Source organism: Lissotriton vulgaris, unplaced genomic scaffold, assembly GCF_964263255.1.
Source record: "Lissotriton vulgaris unplaced genomic scaffold, aLisVul1.2 SCAFFOLD_567, whole genome shotgun sequence".
Lineage (NCBI taxonomy): Eukaryota > Metazoa > Chordata > Amphibia > Caudata > Salamandridae > Lissotriton > Lissotriton vulgaris.
This window is the reverse complement of record NW_028249115.1, coordinates 250,744-271,640: the sequence shown is the minus strand read 5'-3', so window position 1 is coordinate 271,640 and position 20,897 is coordinate 250,744. Positions and strand designations below refer to the sequence as shown.

The 20,897-nt window shown below is 43.4% G+C and overlaps 1 protein-coding gene across 1 annotated transcript in view; it reads right to left on the bottom strand.

Annotated features, from left to right (window-relative positions):
- The window catches only part of MTERF2 (mitochondrial transcription termination factor 2), a 95,466-nt gene extending 76,010 nt beyond the window's left edge, over positions 1-19,456 (bottom strand). Inside the window, exon 1 of the mRNA XM_086950258.1 lies at positions 19,322-19,456. The gene's annotated coding sequence lies outside the window, so the exon portion shown is untranslated. The remainder of the gene's footprint in view (positions 1-19,321) is intronic.
- Positions 19,457-20,897: the final 1,441 nt, after the last annotated feature.

The following is a 20,897-nucleotide window of genomic DNA, read 5'->3' as shown; positions in this document are numbered from 1 at the left end:
GCGTAATGATAGCAGAGAAAGGGGTCTATGTACAGAGAGGGTGCCCCAAGAAATTTACACAGGTGTGGGGAAAATGGAATACTTTCAGGGGTAACATTTGTGAACCGCCTCTGGTTGAGTGGTGTTAGACATCAGTGAGTAATGCTTATTGGTCGGGGCACTGTGACGCTTTCATTTCTCTACGTAGTCATGTTGGCAATGTATATAGGGCGAGAATGTGACTAAAAGCATAAAAATGTAAACCATCACTATATGATTAATCAATGTATCATGTATGTACCAACACTTTTAAATCTATGTAATGTGTACCAATTAATGAAAAACGCTAATAAAAATATTTTATTAAAAAAAACAAAAAAAAACTGACATCAGCATGTGTGATCTTTTCATGCGGCTCAACTTAGTCATTTTTGTAACAGAACAGAGCCAGCATGAAGCTGCATTGCACCACCTAGCAGTGCATGGAACGAATGCTGAAAAAGCTTCCGTATCCAGTCTGGTGCCTGAGGAACATACTGAAGGTAAGGAATAAGAGGTTAGCTAGATTATCGACCAGAAAGAGTCTTACCAAAAGGTAAATAACTTGTTCATTCATTTAGTAATAATTTTCAAAGATGGACTTAATCAGCGACTGTACTCATATGATTATTCAGCCAAAGCAAGATATGTTTTCTCTTCCATTAATATCTAATATGACTTATTAGCGGAGGTGTGTTTATCATTTGTGTTGTGAAGCCTACAAAGCCTAAATGCACCTGTGCTAATTGTTATTTCTCCTTGTTTCGCTTGTCCTGTCAGCCCAGCCATCTTGTAACACACTGGAACTAGGCTTCCCAATAATATAATTCAAATTCTGGGCCGTTTAGTTAGCCCACAGTCATAGTGAGCTGTAGTTCACATATTGATGAGACAGTATGTAATGTATTTCTTCCAATAGACCTCCGATACCTTCAACGAAAGGACAAAAAATAATAAAGGAATCAAGAGAATATTATCATTTAACTAAGGTTATTCTCTCCGTAGCCGATAACGGGAGTCCATTATTGTCTTCTTTCTCCCTAGTTTTCGCTGTTGCCCGGAGTATGCTGCTGGATATTAAATCTGTTTCCAAGTGGTATATTATACTACCCAAGTGTTTAAATGTTAGCATGCTCAGCTCAGCAGCAGCTTCGAAAATTTGGGTCCATTCCTTCCGATGTGGGTTTCAGCTGAAAAAAAAGCAGGATTTGGTTTTATTTCATCTAGGACTCAGACCTCCCTGCGTAACTCAATAGCTCCCATAACTTGATCTATATTCCAATTTGAGATTTTTCAGTATAATAATGTCAACCGCATATAAGGATATCATGTGTTGATAATTGACAAGCTGTATTCCCCAGTTTGCATTCTTTGCATTGAATTCGGTAGCTAGTGGCTTCATAGCGAGAGCTAACAGAAGAGCAGCTGTGGCTCCTTCACTAAGGCGGCGGCGCCCCACCCCACTGCTCTTTGAGCAGTGTAAAAAGGAAAAATAAAATGATTATACAATGTTATTATCATTTAATTTTCCCATAATGAGGCAGTTTAATGGGGCAGGCTGGCTGTCACAGGGGGCGAGGGATGGGCACTTCAGTGCGCATGATGGTTTGGCCGGCCGTCTTGGCCCGGCCCTACAGCCATGCGCACTTAGTATGTTCTCCACCTGGCTGTATTTTATTTCACAGCCTGGGTGAAGAGCATACACAGGCTCCCAGTCCTTGTCTGAGTGCCGAGCCACGGCGCTCAGACCAATCATGACAATGCTGTCATGCTGGTGACAGCAGCGCTATGATTGGCTAGGGGAGTCTGTGGGCCTGAGTGCTGCCAGGAACTGAGGGAGGACAGAGAAGAGGTGGCAGCTGGCGTTTGGCAGGCAAATCTTTTTTTCCTCTCTTTTGTTTACAACCCTTGACCCCCCCTCCCCCACGCCCCACCCTCGAGTCCCCTGCCACCATTTCCTCTCAGCCGCCATTGCAGAAGAGGGATGTGGACAGCAATGTTGTGTGCCCTTTCCTAAATGGTCAGCCGTGTCGCGTGACAGTACAGTTTTAAGGTCAAACTTTGAATGAAGATCGTATGTCCGTAAATCCAGATACATCCTTTCTCTGGACAGACCATCAAGTCAAGCTTCAACTCTGCCATGCTTGCATTTATTAGAGGTGAAAAATACCTCCAATGCTCTTATGTATGCCATGTAAGTCTCTAGTGCAAAGCCATCTCTGCAAGCAATTGTTAAAGATTTTCTGCCTGCAGACACTTAAATGTGTTTCCTGTCACAATCCTTAAGGAGATGGCACTTCCAGTCTCACCAAAATGACAAGAAAGTACTTCTTAAACAAGCTAGATATCACTTTTTACAGGGGCCCAGTACTGACCTAAAGACAATAGCCAACACTGACTAAAATCTGATCTTTCAAAGGAATTGTTAAATGACGACTATTATTAAAGTCATCGATTTAGGGGAGATTGAAAAGTTGTGCTTAATGCCATTGTGAAAATTGCCTTTTTGAATATCCAAAACACCCGCTTAGGGGCATCAAGGGAAAAGCTTTTCGTATGACAGAAAATAGTCTACTGCACATTCTGAGAAAATACAACTCCAAGATGCAGCAACACTAATAACTAAGCAATGTGCGTACACAGCACTTCTGTTAAAGATCGTGATTTAAAGGGAGCATTTGTGTACTAAAGAGACCAAGGACCAACAGGCCTGCATGTCTAAGCACTTATTAAACCAATAAATAATACACGGTGCCTGAAGAACTTTTACAGCAGTCGGCACCACTAGTTTTTATAACTAATAAATACAGCAGTGAGAATAAAAAAAGAAAAGAGTTAAAGCAAACACAATTGGTTGCTCTAAATGATTGTACTGACATCAGTAGTTACACGTTACTGGACTATAGTAAAACTGCCAGCCATGTTCAATGCTCCCATTACTTACTGGTAATCTTCATTACTCTAATCCTCCTTCCTCATCCAAGTACTGACTTGTTGAGGTCTGTAACATAACATAACAAGAGTATCTGTAAAGCGCACGTTCACCCGTAGGCATTGTGGCACTGGTCAACCTCAGATGGATGAAAGGCTGAGTGGATCCGCCGGGATTTGAACCTGTGTCCATGAGGTAGAACACAGTCCCCTGCAGTGAACGCATTGGTCCACTGAGCTACCAGAACACTGACACCAAGCGATCTAGCAAAAACAGATAAAATCGGCATCCCTTAACCCTCCTACAGACCCATCCTCTTACGAGACATTAAGGAGGCGAAGACCACCAGACCTACTTGCAAAACGGAAGTAGTAAGGATCGATGTTGTGACTCTTAGTAAGTCCTGGGACAAGGAAGGATAATCAATGTAATGAAGATTACTGTTAAGTAATTAGTGCATTACCTCATGAAACCTTCCGTATACAAGTACTTACATAGTGAGGATATGCCAGAGCAGTAATCTCACACCCGGGTCACTACTCAATACCTAATTATTATCGGAACATAGATCACCAAGGGTAGTGTAGTTGGGGGCGTCTGAGTTGATGAAAAACTGTGAAATTACTGCATACTTAAAAAAACGTAAAGAAACCTACAGGCATGGCTGGATAGAACCTTTAACTACTGGGCCAAAGCCAGTGAAACCACAAGTCTTATAGTAAACATGAAAAGGGAGCGCTTCGAACAACTAGCTCATGAATTAACCTAAAATAGAGGGTAATGACCAGAGAAAATGGTAAAAAAGTTAAAAGCCCAAAGGGGTTATCCCATTCTAGTAGTGGATTATCCCCTGCAAGAATGAACAAGAAAACTACTTCCCCTGCCCAACAGGAAGTACTAGTAAACATTAAAGCAACCAGATTCTATAACCCCAAGCCCTAAGTCCAAGAAAGAGAAGATGCCTAACCCTCCACCTTCCATGCCCACCTGGAAGCAGGTGTGCAAGCCACGGTGACTAGGTGCTAACACCTTCATAAGCCCAAAGTCCAGCAGAGTGTAACAAGGAAATAAGGTAACCCTTAAAACCAAGTACTGGCCAGTCCTCTACTTTCTCATCTCATGTAAGCTAATGGGTTGCTGGGCATCAAGATGGAAACCAGGAACGAGATAGTGGCATGCATGATGACAAGTGATGACACCCTACTCCTGTACATGAAACACACAAAAGGTGATGGGATGATGCTTGCAATAAGTCTAATCACTAGCAATCGAGTCAAACCCATCCTTCTTTAGCTCACCATGCCACCTCAGTTTGGACTCAGCCATATGCATATCAGTCTTGACCATGCTTCTCATATGAACAGTCCAGCCAGAACTGCCATGGCAGGTCCTCCCTGGAATGGTTTCGCACTGGTTATGGGCTTTTAAGCCGGGTACAGCTTGGATTCAGTGGCACAGTGAGCGTAGGACCCATATGCAATTCAGTCTTGACTCTGCTCCTCATTGGAACAGGCCTGCACGAACTGCGAAGCAAGGTCCTACTCTTGTAGACCCTAACCACAACTGAAATTGCAGTCCCCTGGTTGGTGAACAAATGAGTAGGTTGCACTGTTAGGCAGAAAACGCAACCAGGAAAGGCAGAAGAAACCTGCAGACAAAAGATGAGCTGTAAGGAAGAGTGAAAACGAACCTCAGAAAAGTCAGAGAATCAGTTTTGAAGAACATTATGTAAACTGGGGGGAGGGGAGGGGCCGATGGGGGTGCATAGACGTGCCAAACAGTGGAGAGTGATCTGAGCGACCCCCCGTAGGCTGGGGTCAGCATGGTGGAAATTGGTGGATGCTTGCATGATTCTGCAGGGCTAATGGAAATGTGCCACAGGCTGGATGCATTACGCAATGGCCATGCCCATGCATGGGTCAACTGTAATTTTGGACTCAAGCTGAAACTAACTGATGAGGTCAATACGGGGCAAAACATATTTGGCAAAACATGGTTATGCTTGTGTTCTGTACTAGAGCAAACCTGGCTGGATGGCTCCTAGTAACACAGGACCAAGTTTGTTTTTCATATGGCTGGTGTGTGTCTTGACTGAGTAGCAGTGGGTAAAAAAACATATTGCCTGGATTATGGTCGCAAATAATTACCAGTGGCATCCATATTTGCTTTTCTTTTTTAAAAGGAATCTTCCATGTAATTGAAATGAAAAAATAGTAATCAAATTCTACTTGAAATAAGCGTTGAAAAAGCCATGAAACTGTTACTGGCTTTTTAATAATTGTTATTGCAAACATATGGTCCAAAACTAAAATGAAAAAAATGAAAAACGTACAGCCAAATGCTTGCACTATTTTGTTTTCATTGTTGAAGAAGTAAAAATGCCAGTTTAATAAATATTTACTTAACTTAGTTTAAACAAAAGACAAGACTTCCATTAAAAGGTCTACTTAGGAAATTTCAGTCATTTTAGGATCCACAGAAAGTGTACAGCGACTTCAGTCCCTTTAGTCCCTTTGCCCCCCACATAGCAGCCTCTAGTCCATAGATTGCTCAGTGACAGGCCCACCATTGATCTTTCTTTGGATGTCCTGGCAAGTCCAGTCTTTAGCAATAGAGAAAAGCACAACAGTAACAGCCATGAGACAGACTGGTGTATGTTATCATTGACAATAAGCAACATTGTACGTGCTGTTAATAAGAAATCAGAGTTTGTCATTTTCTTAAACTATTCCATAATTTCCAACCAGATTCCTTTCAAAACATTGTAAGTGACAAACATGCACATCATCAGCTTCCTTGAACCTACATATAGAATCGATCTGACATTTCTTGTCAAACTTTTCCAATGGTGCATAGCATAACATATGAATTACCTTCAACTGTTGACGCTTTAAGTTACCAGAAAACCTGTCCTAAACTAAAGCATTTTATCAACCGGTCCTAAATTAAAGCATTTTATCAACCGATCATCCGACGCATCAATGTTCAGTTAACTGGCCCATTTTACTGCCAATTGCTCTAAATTATCAGCCACCAGTAAAGATAATAGCTGGTTGAGACTTTAATACTAATAAACTCTTTATCCTTTGTTAAAAGTGTAAATAAATTAAACATATACAAATTAATATCAGTTTTTCCACTATCTTAGGCCCTTTCTACCCCCAATCCCTGCATGCTAAATCTCGGACAATATCTGGAAGAAAAGATGCCCCCCTCAGTGGTGTCAAAAGTCAACATTTATGAATATCAACGCTTTGACACCAAGCCTGCAATACAGTTACTGGGACAGGAATCACCCATGCAAGGTAAAAGAATGTGTACCCCTACCCCAAGCGACCTGACTGCATATGAAACTGGTATCCTGCCTTTCTGTTGGCCCAACTGACATGCTAAATTATCAAATATTCTGAAACCTAGCGCTGTCCATGGTAATTATAGTGTTCAGAACCTGTTCTAAGAGACGGAGGGGTGCACCAACCGTGCCCTCTATAATAACTTGTGAATAGTGTCCATGTCCTTATTTGTTGACATGAAGTAGCGGTGGCAGTATATCGATTTTTGTGATTGATAGTAGCGACCAGACTACTTTTCTGGCTCAGGCTAGTTAGGTGCCTACTGGTCCTCCTAGTGTAAAGTTCTGCTTGATGTGACAACCTGACCCTTCTAACGAAATCCTGGGGGCATGCTGCGTGCGGGGAACATCCTTTACAACCCAACTTTTACCACGCAGTGCCTTTACGACGCAACTTTTACAACGCAACCATTACAACGTATTGCGCTGGGGGGCGCTCTAGAATAGGGAATAGGTTTAATGTACTATCCAACACCTTCCCTACTATCCACGGGGACTGGAGTTGGAATAGTAAATTAAACTATTCACTATCCAGCTCCCCAAAGCACTATGCATTGTAAAGGCATGCGTTGTAAAAACTGCGTTGTAAAGGCATGCGTGGTAAAAGCATGTGTTGTAACGTCATACATCCGCTGCATGCATGTAATGGATGTTCGTATGACCCACACTATGGTGGGGGTATGGTAGCTGGGACCTATAGGATCCATTCTGGGTGGCACCTGGTATGACATGGCACAAGGTGGAGTATGGGATACAACATCCACAGAAAGAAGAGGTTGTATGCCATAATTCCTGGAGCTTATGAGAGATGCCCCAGTCCCTGAAGTGAGGGAGGATGGCGACAGGGTTACCCTTAGAAATTCTATCAGGCATGGGACTGCTTCTTCTCGAGTATTGCCATTTGGTGGATAATAGGGTAATGGGAGTGAGCAAGCAGTTTCTTCTGTGACTGCTAAATTCAGATACTAGGGAAGTCCTACCCTTTTTTCTTTCACTGAGTCCTACTAAAGAGAGACCAATGACAGGATTTCTCAAACTTTTCATCTTGCTCATGTTTTAGGATGCTTCAGCCTGGAGCCAGTATCATCAGCGTCTGCATTAAAATACATTACCATGTACAGATTCTGTTTCTGGACTGTAGCCAGAGAGGGAAATTTGAAAATGAGAAACCTCAACTGGTTGCTGAATTTTGGATAATGGAGCAACATCCCCGTCTGGAAAACCAATGTAAAAGGTGGGGACAAACCACCCCACTTTGATCCGGTTCCAAGATCTTGTTAACCAAGCAAGGGAGTTCTCCAGAGAGTTCCCAAAGAGCTACCGTGATCCAGGCGGCCTGGTGTCAGTCTAATAGTCAATCTCTTACATCTGAAATTAATTGAAGTCAGCGTCCCTAATGGTACACTAAGTGTCTATCTAGCACCAAGAAGCCTGCCCCCTTAGGGGGCTGTAGGGGGGGAAAACGACTAGATCTTAAAAGCAGGGCAGCATTCCCAACACAGCACCTACCGACAGAGATACTGCCCATGTGGCTGCAAAGTACGCACAGCAATAGCAGTGCTGAGCACATTCTCACAGACCGGTAGACAAGAGACTGGTTCTTGCTCTAAGTGCATAGAGCTGCAGATTGAAAGGAGAAATAAATTCCAGCATGAACACTTTTGCAAGATACAAACTGAATGCAACTGCTCACATAAGCAGATAGTGAACACATACCTATGACAACACTCGTCCCTATATTTTCCTTTACTACTAGGTCACTGTAATATTGTGAGAACTCAAGCCTTTTTGCCAAGAATGCTTGCTGGGCATGGCCCTATCTGCAGGGTCAACCAAACCTTTTGCCTTCACACCAGTGCTAAAGTGCTTATGCTCGCTCCATTAAACCTGGTAACATTGGCTTACACCCGATTGGCACATTTAATTTATTTACAAGTCCCTAGTACATGGTACTACATGTACCCAGCACGTGTAAAATAAATACTACTAGTGGGCATGCAGCACTGATTGTGCCACCCACTGCAGTAGCCCTTTAAAACATGTCTCAGGCTTGCCATTGCAGCCTTAGAGCAGTTTTAAAGTGTCAATTAGACCGGGCAACATGCACCTTTTGCCAGGTCTAAACCTTTTTTTTTAATACATTTAAGTCAACCCTAAGGTAGGCGTTAAACAGCCCACAGGTCAGGGTGCATTGTATTTAAAAAGTAGGACATGCGTTTTGAAGTTTTACATGTCCCTGTAGTGTAACCTAAAGTACATAAAGCTTTGAAACAGCATATGTCCGGTTCTACTTATTGGATTATTGAGGTTTTGGTCTAAGTTTACTTATTAAAAGTTATCGTATTTCTCTAAATTGGTTTGGGATTTTTCTTATTTTGTGCTTACACGTTATTACTGTTTATGTACTTCCTAAATACTTTACACAGTGCCTCTAATACAAGTTAATTAAGCCTTACTACTTTTGCGCAAAGCTACCAGAGGGTTAAGCACAAGTTAAGTTAATGACCATTGTGGTTCACCCCGATAAGGATTGTGGTTGTTGCTTGAGTAGCCCAATATCTTCCAATGCAGCACTTGGGCAGGAACTGTAACAACAGCACCAGATCACTGTGGTTGGAGTGGGAGCTATAGGAATTGGTTAATGCCCTGTATTACGCTCTGTAACCCTGCATCTTAACCCCCTTGCTGTGTGAAGTGTTTCATATTGCTATTCTATTAAAGTAATTATTTTTTACTAACACAGCACCAGGCCAGCAAGACAGTACATTATTCAATCTTCTGTTTTCGAAGATCTCCCTCACCCCCCCCAGCAACTCTCTGATACGCCTGTCTGCTACCCTGATAGCCAAGTGCAGATGGAGTGTACTTGGCCCAGTTTGCAGAGCCATAGTGGGACGGACCCCATGTACCAGGGACAAACAAACCTAACCAGCAGTGCTGTGGCCCAGTAGCCACTGCCTGCACTGTGTCCCCTGCACGGGTTCTGACCCAGCCCAAGCAGATATCATCATATATTATTTTTACTTACAGTAAAAATAATGCTGGTGATACGGGTGTAAAATGGAGGTAGGGGCCAAAGATGGGCATGGCGTTTGATTAATAATTTTACTGTAAAAAGGCAGGCTGCACTGAGCGACTTAAAGTTAAAGCAGTCACAGTCGAACACAAAACGAACCACACAGGAATCCCTGCATTATTTTTACTTACACGAAAAATAATGCTGGTGATACGAGTGTAAAACGGAGGTTGGGCCTAAGATCGTCATGGCGTTTGATTAATAATTTTACTGTAAAAAGGCGGGCTCCACCGAGTGAGTGTTAAAGTTTAACTCGTGCTCGCTGGACATATGGGCCTTTGAATTCTGTTTGACAACCAAAATCTGACAGCTCACCTCTACCTCTATCATCAAGTGTCCTGAGGAGTTTGTAATGAGTGTCCTTTTATATCTTTAACTGGGGGAAGTTGTGAGGCTTCAAAACCCCAACTTTTAGGCCTAGGGTAATGGGAGTCTGCAGCTTTTAAATAAATAAATAATGAAAGGCGAGTGGCCCCTTCTGATTCAACTCCACATGCAAACTGTCAGCAGAGCTGCCTCATACACACCCCCTAACTCATTTTACTCAGGTAGGACCAGACGAGCTTATAGGAGCCTCAATCTCTGAAAATGACTGCACCTGAAGAAAGGGGGTGTGGATACAAAGGCTAGTATCATGACTGGTAAAAAGGAAACTTTACTGAATTTACACACTGAAAATGAATCTAATCATATATCAGAGTTCTGAAAGATGTTAACAACGTCCCATCGTCCTGCATTTTGAAATTGAATATATCGGGCCCTTACTTCAAGGACATGGCTGCAGGCTGGAGAGTGTGCATGAACGCTTTTGAGAGAGCGAAATTTGAATATAAAGTATATCGTAGTCATATTTAGACGTATCTGTTATAAACGTAGGAATGAAATATATAGCGCAATGTGAAGCTGACGACTATAGCATAAAGTCAATTAAAATGATATCATGGTATAAGAAATGTATAACTGTATTCACTTTAGAATGTACTAGATTTAGAAGGCCATATACGTAGTGGGCTAATGTAGAAATGCCTACGGATCGTAGAACGTGCAGAATATAGTTCATGTACGTATGTAACTTTAAATGCAGAAACGGCAAGAGAAATGTAATGTGAAGAAACGTGCAGAGAGCTTACATAACGAAGTAACCAATGAGAATATAAAGTTGTATTCCACGTACTTTATATTCTATGTAAAGTTATGTTCCATGTATAGGGTTTATATTCTATGTATGAAATTATATTCTGTGTGAATTATATTCTATGTAAAATCGTATTCGTTTAGAAGAAACGCAATTGCTAAAAGCGTTCACATATAAATGTATGTTAAAGGTTATACTGTGTAGAAGAAGTTTTAGGAATGCTGGAAGAGTTAGGTCATTTGTGATTATAACCTGACTAACCAAGAGTTCGCAGGAGCATAGTCCAATGTATGTAATTTAGTGGGCTCGCAGGAGTCGTGAACAGTCTTCACATGAAGGTGCGAGCCGAAGAGTCTAGCATTTGTTAGATTTAAGGTGACAAATGTCGAACGAAGTTTATTGCCTAAACATGAGAGGAGGCGATTGGAATTTGAGCTTTGTTTTTGAATGACCATTCACAGGATCCCGTAAGGTCAGAGAAAGAGTTGTAATGTTAAGGTCTTGTTTAAGGTTATCTGACTTTGGATGAAAGTGTCAACTAAAAGTCGCCTACGAGAAGATGAAGATGACATCTAAAGAGAAGGGTCAACCTAACGGACGACGCGAAGAGATGAAGCAATGGAAAGAGCCAGAAACTGACATCATCGGGGAAAGTCCGTGGTGGGCGTCAAGGGGCGTTCCACCCACACTGTGATTGTGTATTTTAGGGACAGCACCCCGGGGAGAAGGTAGCAATTGGCAATTGGAGATTAGGAACAGCGAGGGGAATTGCTCAGAGCGAGGCAAGGGTAGATGCCTTGAGCAGATGCGCTGAGAGAGATCAGAGCGCAAGGGAGCAGTAGGCCGAGGACCCTCAGAAGAGCGGATGGGTAGGCAGAGAGGGTACTGCTTCTTAAACTTAAGTTACCTTTAGAGGTTAAGAGAGTTTGAACTTCTTTGGAAGTCAAACTGCTGACACCTTTTTAGGGAAGAAACTTACGAAGTAGGGATGTCACCTAGTATAGAGTAGGGACAGATTTAACTTGATTATTTTCTCTTTCTGTAGATGACGCAGAGGAACCACTTCACATCGAAGCTTTAAATTGCTGAGATTGGAATTGATTTTGTATTCTTTGTATACTTTGAGATTTATCCTGAGAGGATTGTGATTTGTATTCAGATTTAACTTTTATATAAAATTACTTAAACTTTATCAGTTGTAAGTGGTTCTTCAGAGTGGCGTCATTTAATGGGGCGGAACTAAACCTGTGTGAGGGTGGTCTTTTACTCAATGACAGATACGAGCGGTCCAAAAATTTCGAATGAGATAAACTATTAAATTGATTATAAATTGATACCAAAATCTCATTCCCCGCACTTTGGTGGTCCAGCGCGTTAGATATATGGCTTGCTAATTAGAGGTGACACAAGGTGAAAAAGAGAAAAAAGCATCTTAATTCCAGTAGTACAGGCTTCACACTCTGGGATACAGGCCATTTTACCAAAGGATGCTCACACATTCCAAAGATGCCTTCTTGGTTGTGAGCTAGAAGAAGAGGACCGGCCACAAGCCTGCCACTGTTATCTTTTTATTTTGTCACAAATATGATTATAATACCTTCATTGCATCCCAATTACTTTAGGAAGCTGCCAGGAAGTACTCGCGAGGCCGTGCTTACACCCCCCTCCCTTCCGCCCACGGGTAAAAAAATGGTGGGGAGCCACAGCCAACTGCCAATTAGGGAGCCACGGGTCAAAAAAGTTTGGGAACCACTGTACTACACCTTCACAGAGCCACCACGCCCTCTCCCGCCCACTGTGCCAGAAGACTAGAATTAGGTGTAAAATATATATCACTCCACCATAGAAGCACTATGAATTACATCTGTGACTGTGCAAAAGTGGATCCAACATCACTAAAACACCTAATTTACAAAGAAGTAAGCAAAACTGCATATAAGGATTTAGAGTTGAACACCGTACTGGTGGGCTTAAAATCTTATGATTTACCGGATCACTCAGGCAGATTAAAATCGACAAGCCCGGGAACTCTTACTCCTTAAAATACAATCATATGGATCTACTCTCTGCAGAGTCAAGAATATGTAGGGTCAAATTTGCCTGGCTATGTTAAAAATATTTTTTTAAGGTTGAGATTGTTTTATATTCCGATTTGTGAATTTGAAGAGTGTTGGACTTGGCCCTTCTGGCAGGTTCACCTCTGAACTTTTTGCCTTTTAATGTTACATCAGTATAATGATTTCTGGTCTTTGCGCAATTTTGCACTGTGGCGCAGTGTAAAGTGTGTGCGCTCTCTGAGTGCATGTGTGAGATTGGCCTGCCCTCCCATAGGAATGCATGGGGAATGTGTGTGTCCCTGGTAGTTCCTGATGCGTGGGGAGTGCAGGTACGAGTTTGGTATGTGCGGACTCGTGTGATTAAATGCTGCGCGATGATGTGTGCAGCGTTATTGTGTCTAGTGTGGAAATGCCACTTCTAGAAGTTGGTGTGTCTGTGCAGTGAATGTGCTGGCTTGTGATTGGCTGGAGCTGGCTGGTGTGCCAGGCTCCTGGTGTCTGGATGGGTCTGCCCCGGTGGTGAATGGGGAGATCTGCATGTTGATGGCAGGGAGGGGCTGCACCTGGGACCTGAATAGTGCTGGGCTTTCCCCACACAATGCTGGCTCCGCCCCCTGTGGTGCGTCTAATGGCCCTAGCCTGGCCAGTGAATAGTGAGAGGGTCTGAGCCCATCCGAGTGCTCCCAAACCAGCTGCATGTGGTTTTTGCCCCCACCCTACACCCTAGATACAAAATAATTTTCTGTATAAAAAGAGGCTGTGACCTCTTGTAAAATGTTCTGGTTTCCTGACTTGAATCTACTAGGGGCGTGCTGCTGCTGGGGCCCAGGGGAAGGCTTGCCTTCCTGTGCCCTGCCCAGCCCCTGGATTGCTGATGGACTTCTTTTGGACCCTTCTGCCTTGCCTGGGAGGACTGGAGGACTTTTTCTTTGTTAGGAGCTGCCTGCTCCCCTTTCCCTACCCCAGGATTCCTTCTTTACCTAGGAGGACCTTGTTGCTGGGGCCCTAGTTGCTTAAGGTGTCATTCCTTAGGGTCCTAATGCTGTTTGTGCCCCAGCGCCTTGAGAGCGCTTTATTTTCCATTACTGGGCAGAGCGCTGTCGTTTTCCCTCTAAGGAATCGCTCCTGCCCTTTGTGTGCCCCAAGTGAGCAGGTGCCTACCCTGTGTCTTCCTTTTTTACTTTATTCCTAATTACGGGTGCCCACCCCGTTTATGTGCTCCTTAGCGAGTGCCCACCTCGCTTCTACATTTTAATTGGGTTTCGAGGGTGCCCATCCCTCCTTTTGGCCTCCGAGATGCCGCTGCAGCTACGGGAAAACAGGAAGTCTGGCCCACGCCGCCTGACTGTGGGATGGGGCCTGTGGTGCTCAACTTCCGCTTCCCCATGCCGGGGGAAAGCTGCGCCATGCCCGGAAGAGAGGCCGGCCGGACGATGGCCGCCCGGGGCTCCCGTGAGCGGAGGAGAGCTCCGGGGCCGCCAGAGACACCCGTTGAATGCTGCGGGGATCCCATTTCCAGGAGGGAGCCCTGGAAAGGAAGTTGACCCGGAGCCTTGCGGCTCCACACTGAAGTCCCGGTACTGAAATGGGGGACCGGGTGAAGACCGGGGTGAAGAGCCGGCGCATTGTGAAGGCGGGGCTCCCATGGGGAGAGAGAGCCCCCGCCGAGCACTAACGCCGCCCAAGAAAGAAGCCTTCCCCCGCCGAGAGCCGGTAAGCAGGGACGGCTGGAGCGGGGGGGGAGGCCATGGGGCACTAAGGGCCCGCAGTGCCGGGCCGGCCCTAGCGATGGGCAAATCCAAGTGAAGGGGCCCCAGGGGGGTCCCTAAGGCACCCGAGTGGTGCCCCTTGCCAGAGCGGCCCCGGATGTCAGCGGGCCGCTCCTACGTTTAGGGGGGCATCACTGTATTTCGAGCCCACGAGAGGCTCCTACCTATGCCCACACATTTGGGGGGCATTACGGGAGGTAGAGCGGCCCCGGCAGGCAGCGGGCCGCTCCCCCAGATTGGCATTATTGTATTTTGAGCCACGAGGCTCCAAGGCCCACATTCGTTATCAGAGCCTAGAGGGCTCCAATGGGCGCATTATTTGTTCTAGAGCCTCCGTGGCTTCCACAAGAGGCATGTTCATTTTCAGAGCCTAGAGGGCTCCAAGGTGTGCAGTATTTGTCCTAGAGCCTAGAAGGCTCCTAGTTTGCGCAGTTTTGGTTCCTGAGGGGCTAGTGAGAGCCCCTGTCTCAATTTGCTTCCCAGCTGCCTAGCAAGTAGTGGGCAGCTGCACCGTTTAGGCTTTTATTTCTAGGGACTTGTTCTGTGGACTTAGGAGTGAGTCGCGCTCCTTCATCCCTACCTGGGCTTTTCCCAACTGCGCAACACTTAGCGCCAGCTGCAGCGTTTAGGCCCTGTTCTGTCCCTGTCCTCAGCTGCCTAGCAAGCAGTGGGCAGCTGCTACGTTTAGGTTTTGGCGCAGTGGCGCGACCTGGACTTTGATGCAAGTTATGTGCTACATGTGATTTCAGCGCTAAATGCGATTTATGTGATATCATGATTCCTGCGCTAATGCTTTGGGTGTTAGGAAATGTACTGCGTGTAGTATGTTTTGCGCACCCTGTGTTCTGACACTGCTGAATGTGTTATTATGCGTCATGTGTTTTCCCTACACCGCTGAATGTGTTTTTATGCGTCATGTGTTTTCTCTACACCGCTGAATGTGTTTTTATGCATCATGTGCAAAGCTTCTAGCCTATACCTCTGAATGGGTTTTCATGCCTCATGTGTAAAGCTTTTAGCCTATACCTCTGAATGTGTTTTTATGCATCATGTGTGAAGCTTCTGCTTGTTCTAAGTGTTATTCCTACAAAGTGCTAATCCAACCAAGTGCTAGTTCTAAAAGTGCATATTCCTGACAGTGGCCCACGTGGCCCTGTCCCTTGTATATAATCCCTTGTAAATACTGCCCGTGCAGGTTGGCACAATATACATCCTGTGATTCTGATTCTGATGTGTTCTGATAATACAAAGGCTATTTTTATATAACCTTGTGTGGAGTTCCTTTTGTGGGGGGCCTGGGATGTGGTTGCTGGTGGGTGCGTGCGCAAATGCTTTACATATCGCCTCTGAGATAAGCCTGACTGCTCGTGCCAAGCTACCAAGAGGGTGAGCAGGGGTTATCTTGGCGGGTGACTTCCTTGCCCTGACTTAGAATGGTGGTTTCTGCCTGGCTTTGGCGCAATATTTACACTCCATGTTCAACAAGGAAAAAATAACAACAGTGGAAGCTGTCAGGAACGGTTTTGGAGTCGGGGGAGATAGTGCAGTTGGCAAAACGTTTTAGATCAGGCTTACAAAGCCTTATCAATATTATTTTATGCCCTAAACTGTTATATTTGAGGAAAAAGTATTTGCGCGCATTGTTTAACAAGGAAAAAAAACAAGATCAAATGTGGAAGCCGTCAGATACTGTGTTACAGTCAGGGAAGATAATGCAATAACAATGTTGATAACATTTTTAGATCAGACTTATATAACCTTATCCATATGATTTTATTACTCATTTATCTATCCTGAATTGCCTCTGGAAATAAACTGTTTGCACACAACCTATTTAACGTATATGCCTTTTACAATTTGTTTGCGAATTTGCACCATATCGGAGCTGGTAGGAAAGGTTAGTAGCTCAAACAAGATCGAAGAAAAGAAGCTAAAAGTGTTCTGACCAATAGTACAGATAAGGCTACAGATGCTATTGGTCGAGATTCAAAAAGCTTCACTTATGAAAAAATTTAAATGTTTACACTTCGTTTATTATGCTTGTATAAAGTGTCATGCAAAACGCTCATAAATAATGAGTGCAAAATAAATGTCGTAGGACTTTAGTATACTTCTGAAAAAGTGTATTTAATAAATGACAGTTTTTCTTTTTAATGAAATTTTCAGATTAGATGCACTAATTAACTCTGTGATTTAAATATTATGCTCATACTCGGAATTATTTGCCATGAGTTCACATGCAAACAAACTGGTCTTTATATGTCATGATTTTAAATTCTATTATTTTAAAAGTACTTTTGTCATTTTCCGATATTTATATTGAGTGTGATGATTTTTATACTTGTTATTGTAATCCTTTGCCTAATACAATACACTTTATAACAGTTACATAATACATAGATGCTGTGTTGTTGTCCAATTCTTCTGCAAAGTGCTCAAACATTTCCTAATGGATGCGTAGAAATAAAATCTCAAATCTGGTGGTGTCAATCCCCTGTGCAGCCTTTTCCTAAACTTGATAGCTCTCTGGTAACCCTCGATAAAACAATCTACTGTAAATTCCAATCTGCGAAAGAAGGAATTAGGAACTAATAATTTGATGGTCAGAAAATAATCAAAGAGATGCAGGTAACTAGATACAGGTGTATTGACTTACATTGCTAATGGGTAAACATTGCCATTTACACATCAGAGCCAGACATTGTCTAAGCCTCATAATTAATCATAAATACTCGATCAAACTCACTATCAATGTAAATCCCCAGGTATTTTGCATCTTTAAGAATGCAGTCTTCTGGCATGTAAATTTTATCATTCATCATAACCTTGCTGGGACTTGTAGATTCCAGCACTGCCAAGTACCACACATCATGTATCAGACTAACGCATTTCAGCGTGGTGGTCTGCATCACTGCACTGAAATGGTTAGTCACGCATATTGGCAACTGATCCTGTCAACCGCTGCGGCCCAAGCGTTGGCTGCTAATTATTGTAATAAAGCAAAGTTGAGTTGCACAGGCAGGTAGGGAGAGCAAAGTGTACGTTGCTCACACACTTACTGGGGGCTGCCAGCTGAGCTGCTTAATACCAGCTGCACTGGAATGGCCTTTGGCAAAGCTATGAAGCCGGAAGGGCGCTGCTGGCACCTTAGTGCCACGCCTCCTTAGCGCTTTCTGTGGTTCTCTTTCTTTATCTCCTCATCCGAGCTGAGCTCTGGCAAAGAGACCAGCATTAATAATATATTCCACCCACTGCGTTCCTTAACGATAGGTAACTTTTCCTGAGCCCTCCGATCACCTACGAAACATTTTTGGAAACCGGCAGGCCCAACCCGCTGCTGCCAGAGTAGCCCCTCTTCCACGCATGGCCATAGAGGTGACGCTCACTGGCACTGAGGTTTGGAAACGCATGCAGGCTGGCCTTGCACAGTCCGCCTGCCTCAGCAGCCTTTCCCTCTCAGGGGGATTGCCGTGGCTCGGGCACCCTGGCCAGACGGATTGGTTATGTTCACCTGCCCTCCACGTGGGGGCCCAGGGGACACATACTGCACTGAGGTAGGCAGTTTCCTAAGTGCCTGGAGCAGCACAGTTCCTCCCTAACCCCCGGGAGTCATGCAGATTGACCGCCCCCTTTCTATGGCCTCAGGCCCTTTGAAAATGATACAAAGGTCCAGTTCCAGGTTGACAAATTTACAGCAGTGCTGCAGGGCTCAAAGAGAGCGTCTAGCAGTGGGCTGCATCAATATTTTGTGTATTGTACATTGAGATTACAGATTCCACATTTCAGGCGGGAGCCAGCCAATTTAAAGTAATTTTTGGCTTTAAAAAATCTGGAGTCTCCCATCTGAATCGGATCTGATTTTATTTTTAGCATTGCTTGTCTCGCTTTGTTTACTTTATCAGTCAAGGATCATTAACTCGTTTGCTCCGGGTGTTGGCCAACGGCCGTCGCAAGCACTACCTCCGTAGTGCTGCGCACGTCCATTGACCGACGCGGCCCTGCCCGCTTAATAGAACGGTCCTCACTGGTGCGGGATGTTCGAAGCAGTTAAGGTGTTAATGCAGCTCAAACATATTTTTAAAAAGCTTTCTTCATATGTGTGCAGTTAAAGTGTGTACAAATGACAGTAAAAAGTACTGGCTTTTTGGTGATGTTACTTTTTGTTAACTGTTTAATTAGATGGCAAGAAATGTGCATAACGTTACTGGAGTGTACTATGCTCAATGACTCATGAAGCCATATACTACTCTAATAAAATTGATGTTACAGTCATGTACCTAGAGGGCGAAATACTATGGTCATATTATGATGTTGCTTACTACCGATTCAGCATTATTTGTTTACATCTTCTGTCGTTGGAGTCCCTCTTCCTATGTAAAGAAATCTCATAACTGCCAAGGTTTCAGATTGCAAAGTGTGACATTTTCATATTTCAGTGCAATTATGAGTGACATTTCAACGACTGTGAGTGACACTTTCTCGTGAGCAAAATCAAGCAATGACGACGAGGGAAACATATCTGAAAGAACACACATTTCATTTGAGCAATGAGATGGTCTTAAGAATCTTGTGTTCAAAGACACGTAGTTAAGCTAAAAGGACCACATTATAACAAATAAAAGCCCATGTCCAACTTGTAGGGGGAAAAGTGATGAGGCGGGCCAGATATCACAAGGACCATGGGACTGAAATGAAACTTTTTTCGATATAGTACCAATTTAAAAAACGCCATTCCAAAATGGCCGCCCTTTTGAGACACGAGAACATTGCAAATACGGACAGGCTTCTGCTTTTGTAACCTTTATTTCTAGCTTCGTATTTTTTCAAACATCCCTGCCCTTTAAGCTTTTCTACAACAGCTTCGATCGTACGGAAGGAATTATTACTCTATTTAAAATGCCAGAATAAATGCAAGTCTGCAGGAAGCATGTCTACAAAATCCAGAATAAAAGCAACTCTACAGCAAGACCGCCTCTACCAACCTGCAGCTGCTGGGATAATCGAACGTCACGTGCAGTTGTTTCCCCTTCTAAAGTTAACATCTCCTGCTTGGGAAGAGGTGCGCTGCACAGAGCTCTTTCTGTTTCCGCAGCCGCTTGTGGGGAGGCGGGTCAACAACTTCCGTTTGTGTGTTCTGCGGCTGCGTAGGGAGAGTCAAAGTATGAATATTTATGAAATATTGTATTCCTTAGTGCGCTCTTTCAAGCGTTTTCTGCCATAAAGTGAAAGTAATGTAGTTTAACAGTTTCCGTTCGGAGCTGAAGTGAAATTTAAGATAAATGCATAACTGCTTTCTTCTCTCTTCGGGGTCGCTGAAACCTAACCATACCAAAATTATGGAAATCAGTAAATTGTACTTGTTTCTTTCCGAATAGTAAATGTAAATATAGAATGTAAATCAAAACTTGGTTTCCAACTAAATTGTATGGGTATTTTGCACATACCTTAGCAGCGGTGAGCAGTGTCATAATTGCTATTTCATTGCCATTAGAATCCTTGAGATTAAACCCATAATATAAACACCAGATTAAACCCATACAATTAACACCATGGACCCAACTCACAAGAATTGCTGTACATGAGTTAATGTGATGATTTACAATTTTTTATTTTTATTTATACGGCAACAAGTGCGCAAGCTATCCCATTGACCTTTTCCCTGTAAAGGGAAAAGGTCACGTTAGTCTTCTCTCCCCTATCACCAACTGGTTCTCATCCGTCATCTCCTCTCCCCTATCGCCAACCTGTCCTGTGTTAAAGAAACAAGCATTTGCAATGCAATAGGTCTTGCATTAGGAAAGTTTGAGCTATTGGTATTGTAAATGACACATTTTTTATTTATGTGTTGGTTTTGAAAATAGCGAAATTAATAGCTTTGTCATTTACAATGCCAATAGTTATAACTTTCGCAAATGTGACACCTATGGCATTTGTAATGCAATGTGTTGTATTTACGTGACTTAGATGTATTGATATTACATATAACAATGGCTTTTAATTGTTTTAATAATTAGTACTTAAATAAAAGTTCTTGTAATTTATAATGGCAATAGCTTAAACCTTTGTAAATAACTTTTGTGAAGTTTATGTTCAGTGTATTGTATTGTGACGAAAATCCAAGAACAGAAGTATAATATTAACATCTTTTTGTGACATTTGTAATAAAGCTAGAAACATTGAAAGAACATATTTGAACCAGTTGCTGTTGAATGGTTGCACAGATTGATGCTGTGGTGGCGCTGAGTGATGTTGTGGTGGCGACGAGTGATGCTGTGGTAGCGCATAGTGATGTTGTGATGCCCCTGAGTGATGCTGTAGTGGTGCTGAGTGATGCTGTGGTGATGCTATAGATAGAGTGAGTGTGATAGATAGATAGAGTGAGGTCGATAGATAGATAGAGTGAGGGCGATAGATAGAGTGAGGGCGATAGAGTGAGGATGATAGATAGATAGATAGATAGATAGATAGATAGATAGATAGATAGATAGTGATCGATAGAGTGAGGGCGATAGATAGAGTGAGGGCGATAGATAGATAGAGTGAGGGCAATAGATAGAG